The sequence below is a fragment of the Lepus europaeus genome, chromosome 19 (assembly GCF_033115175.1).
Source record: "Lepus europaeus isolate LE1 chromosome 19, mLepTim1.pri, whole genome shotgun sequence".
NCBI lineage: Eukaryota > Metazoa > Chordata > Mammalia > Lagomorpha > Leporidae > Lepus > Lepus europaeus.
Window position 1 is genome coordinate 3,893,619 of NC_084845.1, and position 13,643 is coordinate 3,907,261.

A 13,643-nucleotide genomic window follows, 5' to 3' on the forward strand; every position below is an offset into this window, starting at 1 on the left:
TGCCAGGACTTGAACCGGCGCCCGTATGGGACTGCAGGTGTGGCTTAATCTGCTGGGCCCTGAAGCTCACCTGGGGTGAGCACAGATGCTCCAGTTGTCCCACCCCTGTGCAGTTCCCCAGAGTGCTTGGCAGACTGGAGACGGCCCTGCCAGACACGCAGGCCCAGGAGTTGTTCCTGGCCCTTGGAGCCGGCAGGAGGTGGACCTTTCAAATACAGTCTAGACTGGGAAGGGCCTGGCGCAGCAGCGAGACATCTTATGCTCGAAGTCTATTCCTGACTGCTCCCTTCTGGACTCAGCTGTCCCTCAAAGGCCTGGGGACAAGCAGTTGGAGATGGCGCTAGAGTATGGAACCCCACACCCACAGGGGACCCGCATAAGGCTCTGGCCTGGCCCAGTCTCTGCTGTTTGTACCATTTGGGGAAGTAAACCAGCAAATGGACAACCCCACCAACTCAGCCCCAGCTGCTCCACATCTGGTCCAGCTCTCTGGGAGACAAGAGGGTGCAAGTGGCTGGGCCGCTTCTCCCACGTGGACGGGCACAGAGAGCTCTGGTTCCTAATGGGAACTGTGGCTGGACTAACTCGGGCACCTGCAGAGGTAGACTTGCCTCCTCACTGCCTCCCCCCATTCCCCCCAGCCCCAGGAGCAACAGCCCAGAGACCCAGGAGCCCTTCCCCGCCCAGGGTTTGCAGAACAAGGACAATTTATACTAAGAAAACCCATCCAAGTACACAATCAGCACAACAATAACTCCTTTTAAAACTTTATTGAGACCCCTCCCATCCGGCAGGCGGGGCTGAAGCAAAGGGGAAGGAAATGTTCGATCCAGGTGTGTGGCATGGAGAGGGGGAGGGGTGAGCGAGTCAGCCAGGGGTGGAGGGGAGACGTAGCCGGGAACCTATGAGCCACTCTCCGCCTCCATCCTAGGCCTGTAGCTCTGTGCATTGAGGACGCCCCACTCGCCGAGGTGCTGGGTTCCGGTCCCACCGCCTGGCCCAAGCTTTCGGATTCTAAGCGGAAGCACCTGTGTGGGGCTCAGGGCTGGGATTGCTGATCCTCCCCCACCCCAGGACGCGGGAAGAAGCCCCCCGCAGCGCGACAGACCCCTACACAAACCAAGACCACACCAGACCAGACATCGGCGTTAGTGTGCGAGCTCTGGGAGGCGCGGCCTGGTCCGGGCAGGGCCAGAGAGCTGCTCGCACCCCAGCACACACACGCGGCCCGGCGGAAGGACGATCGGCGAGGCTTCCCCGGCGGCGACTCACAAAAGGGAAGCACTTTCCAGTCCAGAGCAAGGAAGTGCTCCCCCTTTGCGAGCCACCGTCGGGGCAGAGCGGAGGCGTCCGTCCGTCCTGGCTGCGCGCGGCCACACCCGCCGCTCCATGCCCCCCACGCGGCCCGACCCCATCAGCACGCCCACCCGGGGGGCCATCTCCCGGGACCCAGGGCAAAAGCAGACCGCAGGGGGGCGGCCCCCCGGGGAGGCCCGGAACCCGCTCCCCCACCACGCGCACCAGCAACGAAGACCCCAGGTCGGTGCAGCTCCGCCGCCGACGCCCGCCGGGGACACCCAAATGTCGTAGCACTTTCCACGTGGACCCAGGGCAGTGCTTCGGCATTTGGGTGCCTCGGGCCGAGCCGCTCCGCGCCGGGAAGGTGTGCGCACCGCACCGCGCGCTGGGTCGCTCTCCGTCGGCCTTCCCCACCGGCAACACTCGAACCGTGGCGGCACTCTACTCCGGACGCCAGAAAGTGCCCCCACGGTTTGAGTCCCGCAGGCGGAGGGTGGGGTCCTGCCGGGGAAGCTTCTGGAAGCTGACGGCAGCGCCCGGGCTGCACCAAGGGCGGACGCTCGCCTGGTCCTGGAAAAGCAAGACGGACGCTTGGAGGACCCCGCACCACGGGCGCCGGCGGGTGGGCGGCTGCTCTCCCGAGCCGGGCCCTGCTACCGCACCTGGGGAGCGTGGAGGGAGCCCTAGACCCCGCGCTCAGGGCCGCAGCTCCCGACTCCGGCGTTCGCCTGGCCCGACGCCAGGTGTTGCAGCCGTTTGGGGCGCGAACCAGACGTCTTACCTTCCCCTCCGCAACCCAGCTTTCCAGATAAAACCGTTTAAAAGCTCACCACGTGCACCGCAACTCCTCTTTTCGGTTGAAATCCTTCATTAATGGGCACCCGGGACAAACGGCCACACACCGGGAGCAGCCAGAAGACAAGCCTGGAACCACAAGACAAACAAGAGGAGAGGGAGAGAACTTACGGAGCCCAACGAAGACCACGCGGCAGCCGCTCCTGGATGGAGAGCCCGCCGCACGCCGGGCTCTTATATAGGCTGTGGGTCAGACCACGCCCCCTGGAGCCACGCCCCAGATCACGTGCTCCCCGCCCAGACCCGCCCTGCGTCCGCTAAGCACACCCCCAGATAGCACTGATTGGCTTATTCCAAAGCAAAATGTTTTTCCTCCTTTATTACTTAGTCATCACCAATACAAGGGTAATTCGGCAAGTTTATGGCAAATGGAATTAAAACATCAGGTTTTTTGGGTGCGAAATTCTTTTGAAATGCTCCCCAGAAGGGTCTTCATGGGAAATGCACTTATGAAAAAAAAAATGCATGGAGCTCAAATTGTTTTTTGCACCCAACGGATCTTATGCCATAATTCCATTTTCCAGGGCTGGGTCCCACGAGCGCCGGTTTGAATCCTGGCTGCTCCGCGGGGGAGTCCCAGAAGCAGCTCCTGGCTCCTGGCTCCGGCCTGGCCCGGCCCGGCCCAGCACAGGTCCTTGTGGCCACTTGGGGAGTGAACCAGCGGATAGGAGACCTCTGTCTCTGTAACTCTGCCTTTCAAATACATAAAATATACTTTAAAATGCAAATGTTATACTTATTGAACGGGGAGCATTTGCTAGCCCCTGGGTTTAGGGAGGGGAGTAAGACCGTGGGTTTTATACTGTGCATTTTTTTTTTCTCCTAAAGATTTTGGCAAAGTCTGCAGACACAAGTGGGGGTGGGGAGGCCCCTGGGATATGGTCAGAGCAGCCGAAGACGTCCAGAATTATCGAGCCCCCGGGGCAGATGACACACCCTGGCCGGGTGTGGTGGGAGAAGCGGAAGCTGAGCTAAACCCCAAGCACAGAGACTCCCCCGCCCCACCCCCTCCCCAGGGCCCTAGGGGAAAGGAATGCCAGTTTTGTGCTGGAAACTTGCAAATGGAACTGGCTGTGCGCATGCTACCCCTTTATTCCTAACATCTGTACCTTTCTAGAGTAAAAGGAACCCCACAACCTTCTTGGAAAATGGCTTTTAAAGGAAGTTATGAGAGCAGGAGTCTTGGCACAATGGGCCAGGCTGCACTTACGCATCCCACGTTGCAGTCCTGGGTTCCAGTTCTACCTCTGCTTCCAACCCAGCTTCCAGGGAGGCAGCAGGCGGCGGCTCATGCCACTGTCCACCTGGGAGACCCTGGTGGAGTTCCTGGCCCCTCGCTTCCACCTGGCCCACCCTGGGCTGTTGTGGCTATTTTTTGGAGTGAATGAACCAACAGATGGAAGATCTGTCACTCTGTACTTTCAAATAAATAAAAAGGAATTAGCTGGCCTTAGGATAAGGATCTGAGCCTGCTCCTCCCTCTCACTCCCGCCCTGTGTCCCGCACGTGCTGCTGTTGCATCCGGCATCCTCTGGCTCTCGGTCAAGGACTGGGTCCCACCCAAGATTCACCCCCCAGCACTTTTGCTGCTCTCAACCGACCCAGGCTAGGTCAGGTCCGGTCCGGTCCGGGCTGTGTTGGTATTCACGGAGACTTACACTGACCTAAACATGAATACCTTTCTCCTTGAATAAGCTTTTAAAAGCCTCCCGACCATAGGAATCCGAGCTCCCTGGGGTTTAGGAAAGGAGCTGAGAGCACCGGGGAGGGGGCAGGGCGGGGATTCCGGTAGTCAGTGCGGTAGTCAGTGCGGAGAAAGCAGAAAGGCTTCCTTGCAAGTCTAAGGACCCCCACTGTTCTACTGGCCTGACTCGGCCCCTGCCCCACCCGGTCCCTGTGGCCCCAGGCCGGACTCCCAAAGCCAACACAAATAGTTGCATTTCCTAAAAGATCCCAGCCCTGGAGCCTGAGGGTGAGAATCCCAGAATCCCAGTTATGGCAGAAAGGGAAAACTCCTTTTAATCCAGGTTTTTTAGGTGGTGCCTAAAGGAGAAAAAAAGGACCCAGCTTCCCACCTGCCCGACCCCGGCTCTTCCTGGCTGCTCCACTTCCCATCCAACTCCCTGCTAGTGTTTCTGGGAAAGCAGCAGAAGGTTGCCCAGGTACCTGGGTCCCTGGGAGACCCAGATGGAGTTCCTGGCTCCTGGTCTGGCCCTGCAGTTGTGGCCATTTGGAGAGTGAATAAATGGATGGCAAATTGATCTTTCTCTTTCACGCCCCCTCTGTAACTCTGCCTTTCGAACAAAGATGTGTATTCAAAATACATCACCTAAAAGGTTCTAACAAAAATCGGCAGGGAGAAGACAGCAAGACTCGGGCCAGGGAGAAACTGACACTGAGACCACCTCTTAGCTGCGAGTGGGGAGCTCTGTGACGCCACAGGGCTGAGGGAACTGACACCCAAGCGAAGGCAAACAGGAGGTTCTCCGAGCCCCACAGGCAAGAATTCCACCTCCCACCAGACATCCCGAGCCCCAGTAAGGCCAGGGAGCACCTAAGTCACAGAGCAGGAGTGGTGGCCCTGCCTTTGAGCTCCAGGAGCCCCGACCTTGAACTTGACCTTGATCTTGTCTTTGGCCTGCCCAGCCCAGTCCTTAGCAAAGAATCCTAAACCATTGTCTACACCCTGCCCTTGATATCAGATAAGCAAGCACTCCAATGCCCCACCCTGGAGGGAGGAGTCCTGGCCTTGACCCACCCAGGCAGGAATCCAGCTGGGCCAGGGCTGCAAGACGCCCCCTGCCTGTGCGTCTCCCATCCCTGACCCTTCCCTGGGCTTAGCTTTCTGCTGGCTTTTGACTGTTGGAACAATCTAGTATAGTCCTCTTACGGCTTTTTTAAAAAATCTTTATTCCCTCACTTGAAAGGCAGGACAGAGAGAACAGATGGAGAGATCTTCACCTGTTGGACATAATGGTGGGGCTTCGGGCTGGGCCAGGTTGAAGCCAGAAACCAGCGACTCCATCTGGGTCTCCCACATGCGTGCAGGGACCAAAGCACTCTGGCCATCGGCTGCTTTCCCAGGTGCATTAGCAGGGAGCGGGATCCAGCGGAGAGCAACCAGGACTCAAACCAGTGCCCCACATGCGACGCTGGCACTGCAGGCGACGGCTTTACCAGCTCAGCCACAGCACTGGCCTCACTTTATACACCTTTTCCAATCACTCCTCATAGGAACTACCTATTAGCGACAGACAGGTGGAAGCCCACAGGGGTTAAGAGTCAGGTATCACACCTGTTGGGCCCCCAGTCAAACCATCGGAGCCACCCAGGCTGTCGGGCGGGGCAGGTACTGGGGCGCGGCAGGCTAAGCTGTGCGTAGCTTACTGGAGTGCCTGGGACCAGTCCTACCTCAGCTCCCCGCTCATATGCAGGGGGGGCAGCAGCTGATGGGGTCCCCATCCTGGCTTCAGCCTGGCCCAGCCATGTGGGGAGTGACCCAGTGACTAAGATCCATGAGCGTGTGTGTTTGAGAGGAGAGTCATCCCATCCCGCCTTTTGAATACACAAGAAACCTAAAATCGGCCGGCGCCGTGGCTCAACAGGCTAATCCTCCGCCTTGCGGCGCCGGCACACCGGGTTCTAGTCCCGGTCGGGGCACCGATCCTGTCCCAGTTGCCCCTCTTCCAGGCCAGCTCTCTGCTGTGGCCAGGGAGTGCAGTGGAGGATGGCCCAAGTCCTTGAGCCCTGCACCCCATGGGAGACCAGGAGAAGCACCTGGCTCCTGCCATCGGAACAGCGCGGTGCGCCAGCCGCAGCGCTACCGCGGCGGCCATTGGAGGGTGAACCAACGGCAAAAGGAACACCTTTCTCTCTGTCTCTCTCTCTGTCCACTCTGCTTGTCAAAAGAATTAAAAAAAAAAAGAAACCTAAAATCTTGAAGAATGTGTTCTACTCACTACTGCACCCCCTAACAGGGCTGCGGGAACCCCTCCCTGACCCCCAATCACCCAGGTGGAGGGAGAAATTCTGACCTGCCACGTGGATCTCACGGGTTAACGAGGTGCTGAGCAGTGCGCGAGGGATGGATCGGTTCTGCTGCCCCGGCCTTCCTCTGGTTAGCCAGCCGCGGGAGGCCGGTGGTGTTTTGGCAGAACGCTGTGATGGCAAATTGGGCTCTGGCCTGGCCAGGACGCTGATGACTTTACTGGGTCAGGACATGAAGTTCCTGTAAAAGAACCAGGTGTTAGGACGCTGGCCGCAGAGGTGAAAATAAGACAGTGACCAAGACGCAGGAGCTGTCCCCTGAGGCGTGCAGCGCCCCCTGCTTCTCTGCCATTTCCCCTGACCAGAGGCAAGGACCCCGGGGTCTGCATTCCTCCAGCAGATGCGTGGTCTCCTGGTGTCACCATCCAGGGCCTGGCGGCTTGGACCTAACACATGTCCACAGGAAAGACCGGGGCCCGACAAACTCCACATCAAAGGTGTTAGGGATGGGGGCTTGGCTTCAGACTGTTAAAAAAAAAAAAAAATCCGATGAGCCACCGGTGTTAGCACCTGCTCCCCGTGTTGGAATCTCGGGTTCGGGCCGGCGCCGTGGCTCAACAGGCTAATCCTCCGCCTTGCGGCGCCGGCACACCGGGTTCTAGTCCCGGTTGGGGCACCGATCCTGTCCCGGTTGCCCCTCTTCCAGGACAGCTCTCTGCTGTGGCCAGGGAGTGCAGTGGAGGATGGCCCAAGTCCTTGGGCTCTGCACCCCATGGGAGACCAGGAGAAGCACCTGGCTCCTGCCATCGGAACAGCGCGGTGCACCGGCCGCAGCGTGCTACCGCGGCGGCCATTAGAGGGTGAACCAACGGCAAAGGAAGACCTTTCTCTCTGTCTCTCTCTCTCTCACTGTCCACTCTGCCTGTCAAAAAAAAAAAAAAAGGAATCTCGGGTTCGGATTCCGGGCTGCATCGCTCCCAATCATCTCTCCTCCGGAGAGGCAGGAGCAGCCAGCTGCCCACAGGGCCCTGCCAGTGAGGGAACGGCCAGTTCCAGATTCAGGAAAGACAAACTCAGCTTTTGAAAAGCTGTGCTCAAAGCCGAGCTAAGCCGCCGCCAACGCGTGCGAGGAGACAAGGCGGGAATGTTCCAGAAGCCAGGCTCAGCCACGGACCTTGTCCTCCCTCCCAGTGAGAAGCCCCAGAAAGCAGCCAAGGCCCAGAGACCACGCACAGAAGACCCAGGCCCTGCCTGGACGGCTGAGAAGGCCAAGCAAAAATCAGCCCTGGAAAAATGAATGTGGCTCGCTAAGTAAGGCAGACTCAAAGAACCGCGCTCTTGGCAATATATTGTGATCTTTTCGCGACACTCTTCCCTCGTGGTGCTGCTTCAGGCGTTAGTACCGTGTACTGTACAATCTATAATGGCACAAATTATACAACCTATACATTAACTCAAGCGCAGATTTGCTCCTGATGCAGCGCACGCACAACTACTGAGAAGCTGGGGTACTGGCTTCTCATTCCGATGTCCTCCTAGGAACTCCTCACCTAGTACATTTGTTAAAGCAGTGAGACTTAAGTCACGTCTCAAGTCATACAAAGAACCAACCCAATCAAGGCCAGGATGAGGGATACTGGAAAGGGGGCATTTGGCTTTAAAGGGATTAAAACTCGAGATGTTTAAGTGGAGTGCTGAGAGCTGAGAGCCCCAGGGTGGGGGTGGGGGTGGGGGAAGCGGCCAGGGGGCGGGGCTCTGCCCCTCCCCCCTGAGTCTGCAGGTGAATTGACGGGAGGTCAGAGCAAGGCTAGACAGGGTCTCTTCCAGGAGGGAAGACAGAAATTCCCAGCCCAGAGTCCAGGTTTATCTGCATCTCCTTAACTCCCCGGGTGGGGGCGGCCGCGGGAGCAGGGGGAGGGTCTCGGGGCTTTGGGATGCTAATGTGAGCAGTCCCTGGAATTCAGAGGAAACAGACCCGGGAGGGCGGGGGTGGACAGGCGGGCAACGGACAGGCCTGCCTCCAACTGGGGAGGTCGATTGCCCAAAGCTGTTTCACTTTAAAAGTTACACCCTGACCCTGGGGGGTCCCAGGGGATCCCCCCAGCGGTGTCTGCGAGAGGCCGGGAGGCAGCGGGGTGGGGGTGGGGGCGTAGGAACACTCAGCCCTGGGGGAGGAGAGCGTGGTGAGGGGGGCGGCTGCCAGCAGGCGACGGGAGGGGGGGGGGCCGGAGCTGCCGGGGGTCTTTTGATCACTGACCTGGGGGCTCTGGGGCGGCAGAGAGCACATCCACGCTGCACGCCGTGGGGGGTGTCTGCAAACCAACGTCTGGGGCAGAGACCTTTACCGAGGGTTGCGGGGTTCCTGGGCTGGGCTGGGCGTCACCCCGTCATTGTACCTAACAGCAGAAGCAACAGTGAGGACGGTAGTGTTTACTCTGCACCTACAGCAGCACTCATTTCCCAGTTACTCAGAGCGGATCTGGGGGAGAGAACACGCCAATCACACTTCACACGGCCAGTCTGTCCCAGGCCATTACTGGGCTCCCGTGTTAAGTAGGGAAGCATTAAAAGTACCCACGCTGCAGGCCCTGGCTGACTTAACCTGCTGCACTCTAACAGCAGCTCTGAGCTACAATTTTTTTCCCCTGTTGAAAAAACAATCATCCGTGCTAGGAGTGCAAGTGGGTAAGGCACCAGGCAGGAAGTGGAATTTAAATCACAAAGGAGTCTGCCTGATGCAAACCAGGATTGCTAGCCGGATATTTAATGGTTTATTTATTCTAAGTTAGAGAGGGGAAGCGATCTCCCATCGCTGGTTCACTCCCCAAACGGCAGCAAAGAACAAGGGCCAGGCCCCTCTGAAGCCAGGAGCCTCCTCTGGGTCTCATGGGCCCAAGGACTTGGCCTTCTTCCACTGCTTTCCCAAGTGCATCAGCAGGGAGTTGGATCCAAAGTGGAGCAGCTGAGACTCGAACCAGCACCCACAGGGGATGCCAGAGCTGCAGGCCACAGCACAGGCCCCCAGGGCCTGTTTGTAGGGATGGTGGGCTAAGCTGCCATCTGGTACCCCTGCATCCCACATGGGTGACAGCTGCTCCACTTCTGATCCAGTTTCCTGCTAATGCACCTGGGAAGGCAGATGGCCCAATTATCTGGGCTCCTGCACCCCTGTGGGAGACCCGGATGCAGCCCCTGGCTCCAGGCTTCGGCCTGGCCAAGCACAGCCCTGTCATTGTGGCCATTTGGCAAACTCTGCCTTTCAAGTAAATAATCTTTTTCTAAAAAAAAAATCCCCAAAACATATTGTTAATAAGGAAAGGGTAGGATGAAGCTAGCCCATTTTCATACTGGAAATTTTTTAAAGTTTGCAAGTAGATGGATTTAATCAAATGTATGCTCTTTGTGATTAAATAAAAAAAGCAAATTTTAGGACAGGAAACTCATGATGCTGGGGGGTCTAAATGTGAGATTAGTCACTCAAATCAGACTTGTGACACTGCAGTTCCCTAATGTTTAGGGTCACTCAGGGGTTCCCCTTGTTACTGTGACTAAGGGATTGGGGCTGAAGACCCCAGTGTCCCCCGTTGGCAAGCAGGGGCCCAGTACTGGGCTCTGGCTCCTGAAGCCAGCCAGCTAATGCAGACCCCAGGAGGCACAGCGAGGGCTCCAGCTTGTCCTGGCCGCTGTCGGCATATGGGGAGGGCAAGAGTGACCTCTCTACCCCACACATTTTTTGAAAGTCATTGCTTAGGGCCAGCACTGTGGCTCAACCCATGCTGCACCTACCACCCTGGCCCAGCACAGACCCCCAGGGCACCCAGACTGACACCTCTGCCTCCTGCACTGGTGGCCATCTCCCCCCACGGGTGCTGTCTTCAGCGGGCAGCCCCTCCTGTCTGGGCTTCTGTGGACTTGCCCTGCCCCCACACATCCCACCGGAAATGGTCACCGCGGCAACACAGCAGGCTGACGCTGGTTACTTTGGTTACAATTTGAGCAAACCTGAGGGTGCTGTGGCCACAGCACATTATATGCACAAGAGGTGGGGGGCATCTGGCCCACCCCAAGAACCAGCATCTCCCTTTGGGTTCACCTACAAGGTGCAGAGCCCGAACCCCCCCTTAGCCTAGGGGCAGGGCCGTGGCGCCAGGAGTAGGTTAAGCCCCTCCCTGCAGCAGCAGCAGCCTCCCGTGGGTTTGAACCAAGTGCACCCCCACCACAAAGGCAGTTCTAACACCACCCAGAAGCAGGTGCTCAGATATTAACCACCAAGTGAACAAACGGTGGTAACATTTAATATTTACAAAGACGGTGGTGCAGAACAGGTCACAGGGCCTCAGTTTTATATTGATATTAAACAGTGCTGCAGGGATGCCCAGGCCCTCGGAACTCAAGGGACAACGTTTAAAAATGAACCCAAACTCAGAAGACCTCGGTGCCCTGTGGGAACCCACCAAGAGCATCAACTCTTGAGATGACTCTAGTAAGAGTCAGGATATTTTGGACAGATCCAAGTGACCACGTTAGCAAGGAAACTCATATATAGGCTGCTGCAACTCCAAACAGTCCGTATGTTTATGACATCTTCCAGAAGTGTTGCCGCTGGTGTCAGGACGGCCCCACGGCTGCTTCTCCCCAGCAGACACACTCAAAAAGGAAGCACTTTCCCACTGAGCGCACGGAAGTTGCTTCCCTCTTGAGGGTGGCGGCTGGAGCAGGTCTTCCGGGATCGGAGCGCTCACTGCCCCGGGACAGCGGGTGAGAGCTGGACAAGCGCCCGGGAGCGCTGGTCCACGCAGACTGCTGCTGCCAGATGTCTCAAACTGTGCGGTTCAAGCCACCGGGGTGCTTTTTACCTAGTTACAAAAACACCCCCCAGCTTGAAATCGCAGCCTGAGCCTCTCTTGGCAGGCAGGGATGGAGAGCCTTGGTGGGTGTGAGGGCAGAGCCGTGTACAAGACACCCAGATGTCCCACTGTCAACACTGCAGACATGAGCAGAGGCACAGAGGCTTGGAGCGACACTAAAGCGGCCAAACAGCAACCAGCTCATACTCACCAGGGCGACAACTTTAGCCTCAAAGCATTCTGAAGTAGTTCCCCCTACTACCTACAGAATGACGCCAGAGCAGACTGGCTCACGAACCCTGGAAATTCAAAAGCGACAAAAATCAAGAAATCAGGCTGGGTACTGTGGTCCTGCGGCTTCAGGAGCTGCCCAGAGGCCCACAGCCATGTTGAAGTTCAAGCTCAAGTCCCAGGCACCTGTACTTCCTGCTAATGCATCCAGAGAGGCCAAGGGCTTGGGCTCCTGGCTTCAGTATGGTCCAGCTCTGACTGTTGTGGACATTTAGGGAGTAAACCAGCAGAAAAGACCTGTCCCTATGCCATTCATGTAGATAACTTTTTATTTGACAGGTAGTTAGACAGTGAGAGAGACACAGAGAGAGATCTTTCTTCCGTTGGTTTATTCCCCAAATGGCCACTATGGCTGGTGCTGCACCGACCCGAAGCCAGGAGCCAGGTGCTTCTTCCTGGTCTCCCATGCGGGTGCAGGGCCCAAGCACCAGAGAGCTGGACTGGAAGAGGGGCAACTGGGACTAGAACCCGGCGCCCATATGGGATGCTGGTGCTGCAGGCAGAGGACTAGCCAAGTGAGACATGGTGCCGGCTCCTGTAGATAACATTTTTTAAAATAATTCTGGCTTGCCACCCACCCCAACGCCCAGTCATACCAAGTGACATTAGGAAACTGACAATGAAGACAGCCCACACCTGCAGCACACCGACATCCACGTGGGTACCAGCTTGTATTCCGGCTGCTCTGCGATCCAGCTCCCTGCTCAGTCTGGGAAAACCAGGAGCATGGCCTGATCGTGTGGAACTCTGCCATCTGAGCAAGGGACCCGGAAGGAGCTCTTGGCTCCTGCCCAGCCCAGCACCTGGGGATGGAGATGCATCTTTTAACTTTCAAGTGATAATTACATCTTTAAAAAAATATATATACATATATATACACACACACATATATAGCAATAGACAGCACTGAACTAAACAGCTACTACAAACACAAAGTATACAAAGACCTGAATAAAATCCAGGAGACAACCTTGAGAGGTGGCTCCTCATCCCCAGCACGTGGACCTGGCCACACAGAACGTACAATGTCTACCATTTTCAGGGCCAGCACTGTGGCGTAGCAGCTAAAACCGTGGACTGCTGTGCCGGCATCCCATGTGGGCACCTGGCTACAGCCCAAGGACGAAGCCGGAACGTTTCCATCCCGTGGCCCGGGTTGCACAGTGCACGCGCTCTGGAACTTGAGAAGCATTGCCCAAGGCCGCCAAATACCTGGTGTAGTCTCACCACCTGCAGTAACGGCTGGGGACACTTCACCAGGCAAGAGGTGACCTGGAGGTGATCTCGACGTCTTCCTCGGTCAGCGAAGCTCAACCCTGACGGCACTTCCAGGCCTGACAACAGGAAGTGCCCCCCAGGGCTGAGTCCCGCGGATCGGGTTCTCCTTCCTCCTCGCTGTCTGGCCAGCTCCCTGCTAATGCACCTGGGAAAGCAGTGGAAGATGGCCTAAGTGCTTGGGCCCCTGCACCTGTGTGGGAGACGCAGAAGAAGCTCTTGGCTCTAGTGTGGCCCAGCTCTCGTCACTGCAGGCATCTGGGGAGTGAACCAGTGGATGGGGAGACCTCTTCCTGTGCCTCTCCTTCTCTCTCTAACTTTCAAATAAATCATCAGAGAAAAAAAGAAAGGCAGTTAGAGGTCTTCCAATTGGCCACAACGGCTGGAGCTGCACAGATCCCAAGCCAGGAGCCAGAAGCCAGAAAGAAACCTCTTCCTGGTCTCCCCTGCAGGTGCAGCGGTCCAAGAATTCGGGCCATCTTCTATTGCTTTCCCATGCCATAGCAGAGAGCTGGATCGGAAGTGGAGCAGCCAGGACTTGGAACTGGAACCCACGTGGGATGCCGGCACTCCAGGTGTAGGCTTTACCGGCTACACCACAGCACCAGCCCTTCTAACTGCCTTTCAAATAAACCAATCTTTAAAACACAACATCTATCATTTTCAGAATAGGAAAGAAAATGTCCACTAATTCTTGAACAAAAGAGAGCACATCCACAATTTCGTCCAGTTCTTTAAGGAGGCTTAACTACACAGAGGCAGTTCCTGTTCCAGAATGTTCTTTAAGGAAAAACGCTATCAGAATGTCCGTCCAAATGCTAAAAATCTGCTTTGGGATATCTGAACTGCTCCCAGGCAGGCCAACTCCTATCCTGTGCTGGGCAACCCCTTCATGGAGACTTCATGTGGGGAGGAACCATGGTTAACCTATCTCTTCCTCTGCCTATCCCTGCCTGTCAAATAGAAGAAAGTGAGCACTTTCCTACCTGAGCCAGGAGCAAGCAGCCCTCTTCCACTGTCAAGGCCTCCCCCTGCGAGGTTCCCTCCTCACCTGAATGTTGACACCTGGTCACTAGCAAAGCTGTTGAC